General features: G+C 45.6%; 1 long non-coding RNA gene across 1 annotated transcript; it reads left to right on the top strand.

The window, feature by feature from the left end:
- Positions 1-2,781: 2,781 nt before the first annotated feature.
- On the top strand, positions 2,782-4,426 carry LOC139836158 (uncharacterized). Its single transcript, XR_011752582.1, has 2 exons — positions 2,782-2,869; positions 4,193-4,426. It is a non-coding gene; the product is annotated as an uncharacterized lncRNA (long non-coding RNA).
- Positions 4,427-9,195: the final 4,769 nt, after the last annotated feature.

Raw genomic sequence — 9,195 nt, 5'->3', positions numbered from 1 at the left:
AATGGCATGAACCAGTGAAGGCACGTGTTGGTTCTAGTTTCGTCAGCAAGAGAAAGAAAAAGGAATGCTGGAGAACGCTTTTGGAGCATTTCGTTCTACCTCCGGAATACAACAAAAAGATGAATTCGGTAACAACGATCCGGAGGGACGTAAGAGGAGGAGGCTGGTCAAAGAGTTCGCTCTTCAGAAGATGGCCACAGCATTCCGGACATACAAGAAAAATTTAGCGGCTCAATATGTCGAGAAGGGGAAGACTCCGAATTTCAGCGGACAGTATGAGAAGCTGAAAGATGATTGGCCCGAATTTGTGAGGCAACAGAAATCAGAGGAATTCAAGGCCATATCGGATAAAAATAAGGCAAATGCGGCTAAGAAGCAGTACAATCATATTATGGGGCCAGGAGGATACCGCCTTTCGGAGCCTAAGTGGCAGAAGATGGAGGATGACCTGAGGGCGCGAGGAATCCCTCTCGATACAGAGGGATGAGACCCTAGGGCCAAAAGCTGGTGGTAAGGGCATGGGGTGTAGCGACCCAGGAAAAATTCCCATATTAGATTTGTTTGTTCTTTTCCTTTTTATGCATCATCATGCATCATGCATCATATCATCCATGTTTTAACAAAATAAAACTATTTTATAAAACCCTAATTATTTTATTTTCCCTCTCATATGGTTTATATATTAAACCTCCCCCTTCTCGTTTTCTTCTAACAAAACCCTAACCCCTTCTCTTTAATTTCTTACTTTGCAATTAATTAACTTAAGAATATTTTTGGAAAGTAACAAATGTTTGGTTTTGTTTACAGTAGATACAACAATGAATTAAAATTATTTACAAACCTTCCTATTCTTATCCCAATTCAATTTGGCTTTGCTTTGAATAAAATAAAACATAAAAGAAAATGAAATAAATTGGAAAAGAAAGAAATATCCAAATAGCCATCAGGCCCAGGATCACCCGACCTTCTTCTTTTCTTTTCCTGTCTTTGACATGGTCGTTCCCTGCTGCTGTTACCTCATGGCCTGAGCCTCTTCTACCTGCCTCCAATCACTTTCCCCTCTCCTCAAAATCAAGCCACCAAACCAGAGAACCCTAGCTCCCTCTTGCTGCCGCCTCCTCCCAATCTCCCTTCTTTCTTCTTCACAACTTGAGGAGAAATTCAGTTCGTCTGTAGCATCAAAGAAAACCTGCCGGAAATCGCCGTCCTTGCCGTCGTTGTTCGCCGCCGTTCGCTGCGCCAAGCGCGGGGATGGAGCCGCCGTGGCGCCCTCTTCCTCCTCGCTGAACCGGAGCCGGAGCTGCTCGAGTACGCCGCCACCGCCAAGACGTACCTGGAGCACCGCCGTGCACGCCGACGACCTCCGCTTCGCCCCGCCGTCGTCTCCATCCTCCCCAACTTTCTCCCTCGACGTGGTGAGCCTCCGCCTGAGTTCCCTGTCGTTCTCCCGTTCATCTTTTTCGCTTTCTCGCCGACGCCGTCGTCCGCGTCCGATTCCGCTGTTCGCCGTTGCAGCTCGTCGTGTGTGCCGCTGCATCCTCAGCAGCGTCGATCTTGGTCGAGTTTCACCTGGTTTCCTTCAAAGGACTGAGCCCCTCTCTTCAGTTGGCTGGCTTGTTACATCTGCACCGAAGGTGAGTCTCAAGATCGTTCGTTGTGGATCGCGCAAGGCGTCCTTTTTCCTTGCAGTTCTGTATCTGATTTAGTTTGCTGCTGTCGACATATTCAGTTAGCTACCTCCCAGTTGTTACCCTGTATCCTTCAAAACAATATCTACCCAGCTAGTTGGAACACTTGGTAGATTTCCTGGGAAGCCTGGAGACCGAACACCATCTGGGATCTGTTAGCTGTAGCATTGTTGTTCCGTCTCTGGTTCAGTTTCAGAACACAGCCTCATGTATCAGTTCAATATCTTTTCTTCGCCATCGTAGCTGACTAGCTACATACGACTTCTTTTCAGCTGCCTGCTTGCCTGCTTGCTAGTTTGACCAGCTGGTTGATCCCTGTATTTTGCTCAAACCGTTCTATATCTAATTCAAATCAAATTCTGGAGCTTAACTGAAGTGGTTCCTTCCTGTGTCGTCATTCAACAAATCCATCAATCAAAATCCAGGGAAGGCAAAAGGCCCCGTTTCTCTCTGTCACACTTTCAGTTTCAGAATTGTCTATGTTCAGTTTCAGTGAACCTGTGCTCCTTTTCGTCAGCTAAATTTCAGAAAACTGGGCTATCGCTTTACCTTGTTCTCTGCTTATTTTGGAAAACCATCGATCAGCTCCACTGGCTAGCATCACGTGTTCTTTCCTGGAGATCTTCAGATGGAAACTTTCCGTGCTCCATATTCCATCTTTCTTTTGCAAATCTTGTTTAATTCATACCTCAAGTTTTACAAATCCAAATGCTGCAAATTATATGTCTATTTTGATCAGAAAATTATGAGGAATCTAAATATGTCATCCATATACATGTTTGCATCTGGCATCATGTAATTTCGTTTTAGTTTGCATCGCACCTAATAAATAAACACAGAGTATTTGGGAATTACCGGCTACGGTTCCTCGCTCCGATTAATATTGAAGTATCTCACCCATGCCATGCTTGCCATGCTAATAACAATTTAAACTTGTCGGTAGAAAAACAACATGAACCCAATAATTAAATGTCGGGATTCCAATCTCGCTTAATATGGATAAGTTGTATTACATCATCGTTGCTATGCCATGCATACCATATCTTGATCATGCCGATTCTTTTGAGTAAGTTGTGCATCCGTTGTTTGTTGTAGCGTTTTGTTTCTTCCCGGATAGGATCGCGAAGTGGTGTGGTGAGATACGACAAGTTCTCCGGATGTCCCTCGGCAAGCTTCAACAGGCAAGCATTTCCCCTATACTCCTGCCCCTGCAGAAGTCGCTCACCTATTTTATTTTGCCTTCTCCCTCATGCTATCCTTAAGTTGCGTTCTTGTCACGTGTCCCGTCCACTCGTTACCTCAAGCAGCCTATATTGACTCCACCAACCTCCTACAGCTGTTGTTTGGTTACCGGGTCTGCCTTGCGAGTCGTAGTGCATGCTAGTGTTGTTTATATCGTGTTACCGTTACCGCTATCTTATCGGTTATCTGTTGGGGATCATGACACATGCTACATGGTTATATATGTTGAGGATATCATGGTTACTTGTTAATAATTGTTAAGCGGAGACATCGGTGGGTCAGTTGCTCGTTTTATGACGGCTCACTTGTGTTTCTTTAAAACCTAGGACCCCGAGTTCTTGTTATCTGTTCCGAGACTGAGCGCTCTAACCACACGTGGGTATGTTTCTGGGTCTCCCCTCGACCACTGCCGGAATCTACAACTTTGTCCAGTGGCCACAACTAGTTTATATGTTTTACCATTTGTTGTTTGCGTGCATGCCAGCTTGTTACTTATTTATTTTGGGAAGCCCCTGGGTGCCATGTATCCCTTGTTTCTGGTATGCACGTATAGGTCGTGGAGCCTCTGCGAAGTGGTTTATCGCCCCAGTGTGTGTTTAAACCACCTAGCACGTTGACACACATAGCTAAGTCCGCTTCGGAGATACGGCCGGACTTCGATACGGGTTCAACTTGGTTAGGTGGCTTCCTGGACATTGTTGTCGTGAAGGAGAGTGCGAGTCGTGATTTCCACCTGTCGCAAGTGGTTTGATCGTGCGTGTGGGCACATTTGGGCACCCCTGCAGGGTTACATCTTATCGATAAGCCGTGTCCGCGGTTATGGACGACTTGGAGCTGTATGACTCGACCATAGACAACTTACACCTGTTGTTTCAATCATAATAACTTGTGTAGTAAGTTAGCACAACTTCAACAATAAATGGTTAAAACTTGTCAACCGTGTGAGTGCCCTTGTAAGTACTTTCTTGCGAGGGGGAAACACATCGGCTGTGTTATGTTTGCAGAGTATAGAACTGTTAGTTGTGCGCTCTCTCACCTTCTCTGTTTAGACGAATGTTGTAGAGTGTCTCTATAGGTTTTTAGTGCTTGCGTGCTGCCGCTTAACCCCACCATATTGCCTATGACGTTCCTCTTGCGTCCTCTAAGTCCCCTGCGTGCCTCAAGTACAAAGGACGACTGGTTGACGAATGCTTATACGTCTTGAAGTCTTGTTAAGTACGAACCCGTACTTATTGCTGCTTCTACGGGATATAACCGGGCAGGTATGAAGATATGTTCGATGAAGACGACGCTAGCAAGGTTACCCTTCCGGCTTGGCCTGGGCAGGGTTATGGACGTCATCGTTTATCTTCAGGACTCTTAGTCCAATTTGTATCTTGTCCGTACTCGGATGTATTTGATCTTCTGTATGATTTGGATCTTTGTATGTATACTTGTATCTTGACTCGTTGGAGTCGTTGTTGTAATATATATGTTTCTTGTGGGCTCTATTGTAATCCTGTTGTAATGTTACCTCTCGTGATTGATTCCACCCGCATCGCGTGCATGCTTCGGCGTGTACGAGGCGCTTGGTGGTGCGTCTCCTAAAATCGATATCGTGTGGATTTCGGCTGGTTCGCTGGGATCCTCAGGATACCGGCTTTGGGGCGTCACAAGTTGGTATCAGAGCATCAGGTTATCGATACCCCACTAGTCCAGCCTGTAGGATAACCTTGCCAACGGTCGTTGAGTTTAGAGAGTCCAAACTATTTTCTAAAACTCGTTGGATAGTTCTGATTAGCTCTGATTTTTCTTCTTACCTATATTCTTTCTCATCTTACCTATGCGAGTTTTGAGTCTTCTCTCTTATCTGAGTTTCTCTGAGTATTAGGCTTACACGTGGGTTGGACGATCTTTGCCTTAACCTAGTAGGTTCGATCTTCGAAGAACTCTGCCGCAACTACATCATCATCAACGGAGCAACAACCCTTGTTAGTGGTGTCGACCGTTCTACATGGAGCATGAACTCTTGTTAGTGGTGTCGAGGAGATCAACACGTCGCCTGAAGATCCGATAGTTCACCCCTCTCCCTCGTACCATGGCGTGGGATCTCGGGGCGCGATCCCTTGTTAGTGGTGTCGATTGTAGCGACCCAGGAAAAATTCCCATATTAGATTTGTTTGTTCTTTTCCTTTTTATGCATCATCATGCATCATGCATCATATCATCCATGTTTTAACAAAATAAAACTATTTTATAAAACCCTAATTATTTTATTTTCCCTCTCATATGGTTTATATATTAAACCTCCCCCTTCTCGTTTTCTTCTAACAAAACCCTAACCCCTTCTCTTTAATTTCTTACTTTGCAATTAATTAACTTAAGAATATTTTTGGAAAGTAACAAATGTTTGGTTTTGTTTACAGTAGATACAACAATGAATTAAAATTATTTACAAACCTTCCTATTCTTATCCCAATTCAATTTGGCTTTGCTTTGAATAAAATAAAACATAAAAGAAAATGAAATAAATTGGAAAAGAAAGAAATATCCAAATAGCCATCAGGCCCAGGATCACCCGACCTTCTTCTTTTCTTTTCCTGTCTTTGACATGGTCGTTCCCTGCTGCTGTTACCTCATGGCCTGAGCCTCTTCTACCTGCCTCCAATCACTTTCCCCTCTCCTCAAAATCAAGCCACCAAACCAGAGAACCCTAGCTCCCTCTTGCTGCCGCCTCCTCCCAATCTCCCTTCTTTCTTCTTCACAACTTGAGGAGAAATTCAGTTCGTCTGTAGCATCAAAGAAAACCTGCCGGAAATCGCCGTCCTTGCCGTCGTTGTTCGCCGCCGTTCGCTGCGCCAAGCGCGGGGATGGAGCCGCCGTGGCGCCCTCTTCCTCCTCGCTGAACCGGAGCCGGAGCTGCTCGAGTACGCCGCCACCGCCAAGACGTACCTGGAGCACCGCCGTGCACGCCGACGACCTCCGCTTCGCCCCGCCGTCGTCTCCATCCTCCCCAACTTTCTCCCTCGACGTGGTGAGCCTCCGCCTGAGTTCCCTGTCGTTCTCCCGTTCATCTTTTTCGCTTTCTCGCGCTGACGCTGTCGTCCGCGTCCGATTCCGCTGTTCGCCGTTGCAGCTCGTCGTGTGTGCCGCCAGATCCTCAGCAGCGTCGATCTTGGTCGAGTTTCACCTGGTTTCCTTCAAAGGACTGAGCCCCTCTCTTCAGTTGGCTGGCTTGTTACATCTGCACCGAAGGTGAGTCTCAAGATCGTTCGTTGTGGATCGCGCAAGGCGTCCTTTTTCCTTGCAGTTCTGTATCTGATTTAGTTTGCTGCTGTCGACATATTCAGTTAGCTACCTCCCAGTTGTTACCCTGTATCCTTCAAAACAATATCTACCCAGCTAGTTGGAACACTTGGTAGATTTCCGGGAAGCCCGGAGACCGAACACCATCTCGGGATCCGTTAGCTGTAGCATTGTTGTTCCGTCTCTGGTTCAGTTTCAGAACACAGCCTCATGTATCAGTTCAATATCTTTTCTTCAGTTACTGTAGCTGACTAGCTACATACGACTTCTTTTCAGCTGCCTGCTTGCCTGCTTGCTAGTTTGACCAGCTGGTTGATCCCTGTATTTTGCTCAAACCGTTCTATATCTAATTCAAATCAAATTCTGGAGCTTAACTGAAGTGGTTCCTTCCTGTGTCGTCATTCAACAAATCCATCAATCAAAATCCAGGGAAGGCAAAAGGCCCCGTTTCTCTCTGTCACACTTTCAGTTTCAGAATTGTCTATGTTCAGTTTCAGTGAACCTGTGCTCCTTTTCGTCAGCTAAATTTCAGAAAACTGGGCTATCGCTTTACCTTGTTCTCTGCTTATTTTGGAAAACCATCGATCAGCTCCACTGGCTAGCATCACGTGTTCTTTCCTGGAGATCTTCAGATGGAAACTTTCCGTGCTCCATATTCCATCTTTCTTTTGCAAATCTTGTTTAATTCATACCTCAAGTTTTACAAATCCAAATGCTGCAAATTATATGTCTATTTTGATCAGAAAATTATGAGGAATCTAAATATGTCATCCATATACATGTTTGCATCTGGCATCATGTAATTTCGTTTTAGTTTGCATCGCACCTAATAAATAAACACAGAGTATTTGGGAATTACCGGCTACGGTTCCTCGCTCCGATTAATATTGAAGTATCTCACCCATGCCATGCTAATAACAATTTAAACTTGTCGGTAGAAAAACAACATGAACCCAATAATTAAATGTTGGGATTCCAATCTCGCTTAATATGGATAAGTTGTATTACATCATCGTTGCTATGCCATGCATACCATATCTTGATCATGCCGATTCTTTTGAGTAAGTTGTGCATCCGTTGTTTGTTGTAGCGTTTTGTTTCTTCCCGGATAGGATCGCGAAGTGGTGTGGTGAGATACGACAAGTTCTCCGGATGTCCCTTGGCAAGCTTCAACAGGCAAGCATTTCCCCTATACTCCTGCCCCTGCAGAAGTCGCTCACCTATTTTATTTTGCCTTCTCCCTCATGCTATCCTTAAGTTGCGTTCTTGTCACGTGTCCCGTCCACTCGTTACCTCAAGCAGCCTATATTGACTCCACCAACCTCCTACAGCTGTTGTTTGGTTACCGGGTCTGCCTTGCGAGTCGTAGTGCATGCTAGTGTTGTTTATATCGTGTTACCGTTACCGCTATCTTATCGGTTATCTGTTGGGGATCATGACACATGCTACATGGTTATATATGTTGAGGATATCATGGTTACTTGTTAATAATTGTTAAGCGGAGACATCGGTGGGTCAGTTGCTCGTTTTATGACGGCTCACTTGTGTTTCTTTAAAACCTAGGACCCCGAGTTCTTGTTATCTGTTCCGAGACTGAGCGCTCTAACCACACGTGGGTATGTTTCTGGGTCTCCCCTCGACCACTGCCGGAATCTACAGCTTTGTCCAGTGGCCACAACTAGTTTATATGTTTTACCATTTGTTGTTTGCGTGCATGCCAGCCTGTTACTTATTTATTTTGGGAAGCCCCTGGGTGCCATGTATCCCTTGTTTCTGGTATGCACGTATAGGTCGTGGAGCCTCTGCGAAGTGGTTTATCGCCCCAGTGTGTGTTTAAACCACCTAGCACGTTGACACACATAGCTAAGTCCGCTTCGGAGATACGGCCGGACTTCGATACGGGTTCAACTTGGTTAGGTGGCTTCCTGGACATTGTTGTCGTGAAGGAGAGTGCGAGTCGTGATTTCCACCTGTCGCAAGTGGTTTGATCGTGCGTGTGGGCACATTTGGGCACCCCTGCAGGGTTACATCTTATCGATAAGCCGTGTCCGCGGTTATGGACGACTTGGAGCTGTATGACTCGACCATAGACAACTTACACCTGTTGTTTCAATCATAATAACTTGTGTAGTAAGTTAGCACAACTTCAACAATAAATGGTTAAAACTTGTCAACCGTTTGAGTGCCCTTGTAAGTACTTTCTTGCGAGGGGGAAACACATCGGCTGTGTTATGTTTGCAGAGTATAGAACTGTTAGTTGTGCGCTCTCTCACCTTCTCTGTTTAGACGAATGTTGTAGAGTGTCTCTATAGGTTTTTAGTGCTTGCGTGCTGCCGCTTAACCCCACCATATTGCCTATGACGTTCCTCTTGCGTCCTCTAAGTCCCCTGCGTGCCTCAAGTACAAAGGACGACTGGTTGACGAATGCTTATACGTCTTGAAGTCTTGTTAAGTACGAACCCGTACTTATTGCTGCTTCTACGGGATATAACCGGGCAGGTATGAAGATATGTTCGATGAAGACGACGCTAGCAAGGTTACCCTTCCGGCTTGGCCTGGGCAGGGTTATGGACGTCATCGTTTATCTTCAGGACTCTTAGTCCAATTTGTATCTTGTCCGTACTCGGATGTATTTGATCTTCTGTATGATTTGGATCTTTGTATGTATACTTGTATCTTGACTCGTTGGAGTCGTTGTTGTAATATATATGTTTCTTGTGGGCTCTATTGTAATCCTGTTGTAATGTTACCTCTCGTGATTGATTCCACCCGCATCGCGTGCATGCTTCGGCGTGTACGAGGCGCTTGGTGGTGCGTCTCCTAAAATCGATATCGTGTGGATTTCGGCTGGTTCGCTGGGATCCTCAGGATACCGGCTTTGGGGCGTCACATGGGGGAACGCTAGACCCGGTGACAGGGGAGTGTACCCACCGAGACACAAAGTTTAAACCCACCCAAGCCCTTATTGACGCAATGAGGG

The sequence above is a fragment of the Lolium perenne genome, chromosome 2 (assembly GCF_019359855.2).
Source record: "Lolium perenne isolate Kyuss_39 chromosome 2, Kyuss_2.0, whole genome shotgun sequence".
Classification (NCBI taxonomy): domain Eukaryota; kingdom Viridiplantae; phylum Streptophyta; class Magnoliopsida; order Poales; family Poaceae; genus Lolium; species Lolium perenne.
The sequence above is the reverse complement of the archived record's forward strand: the minus strand, read 5'-3'. Positions and strand labels throughout refer to the sequence as shown.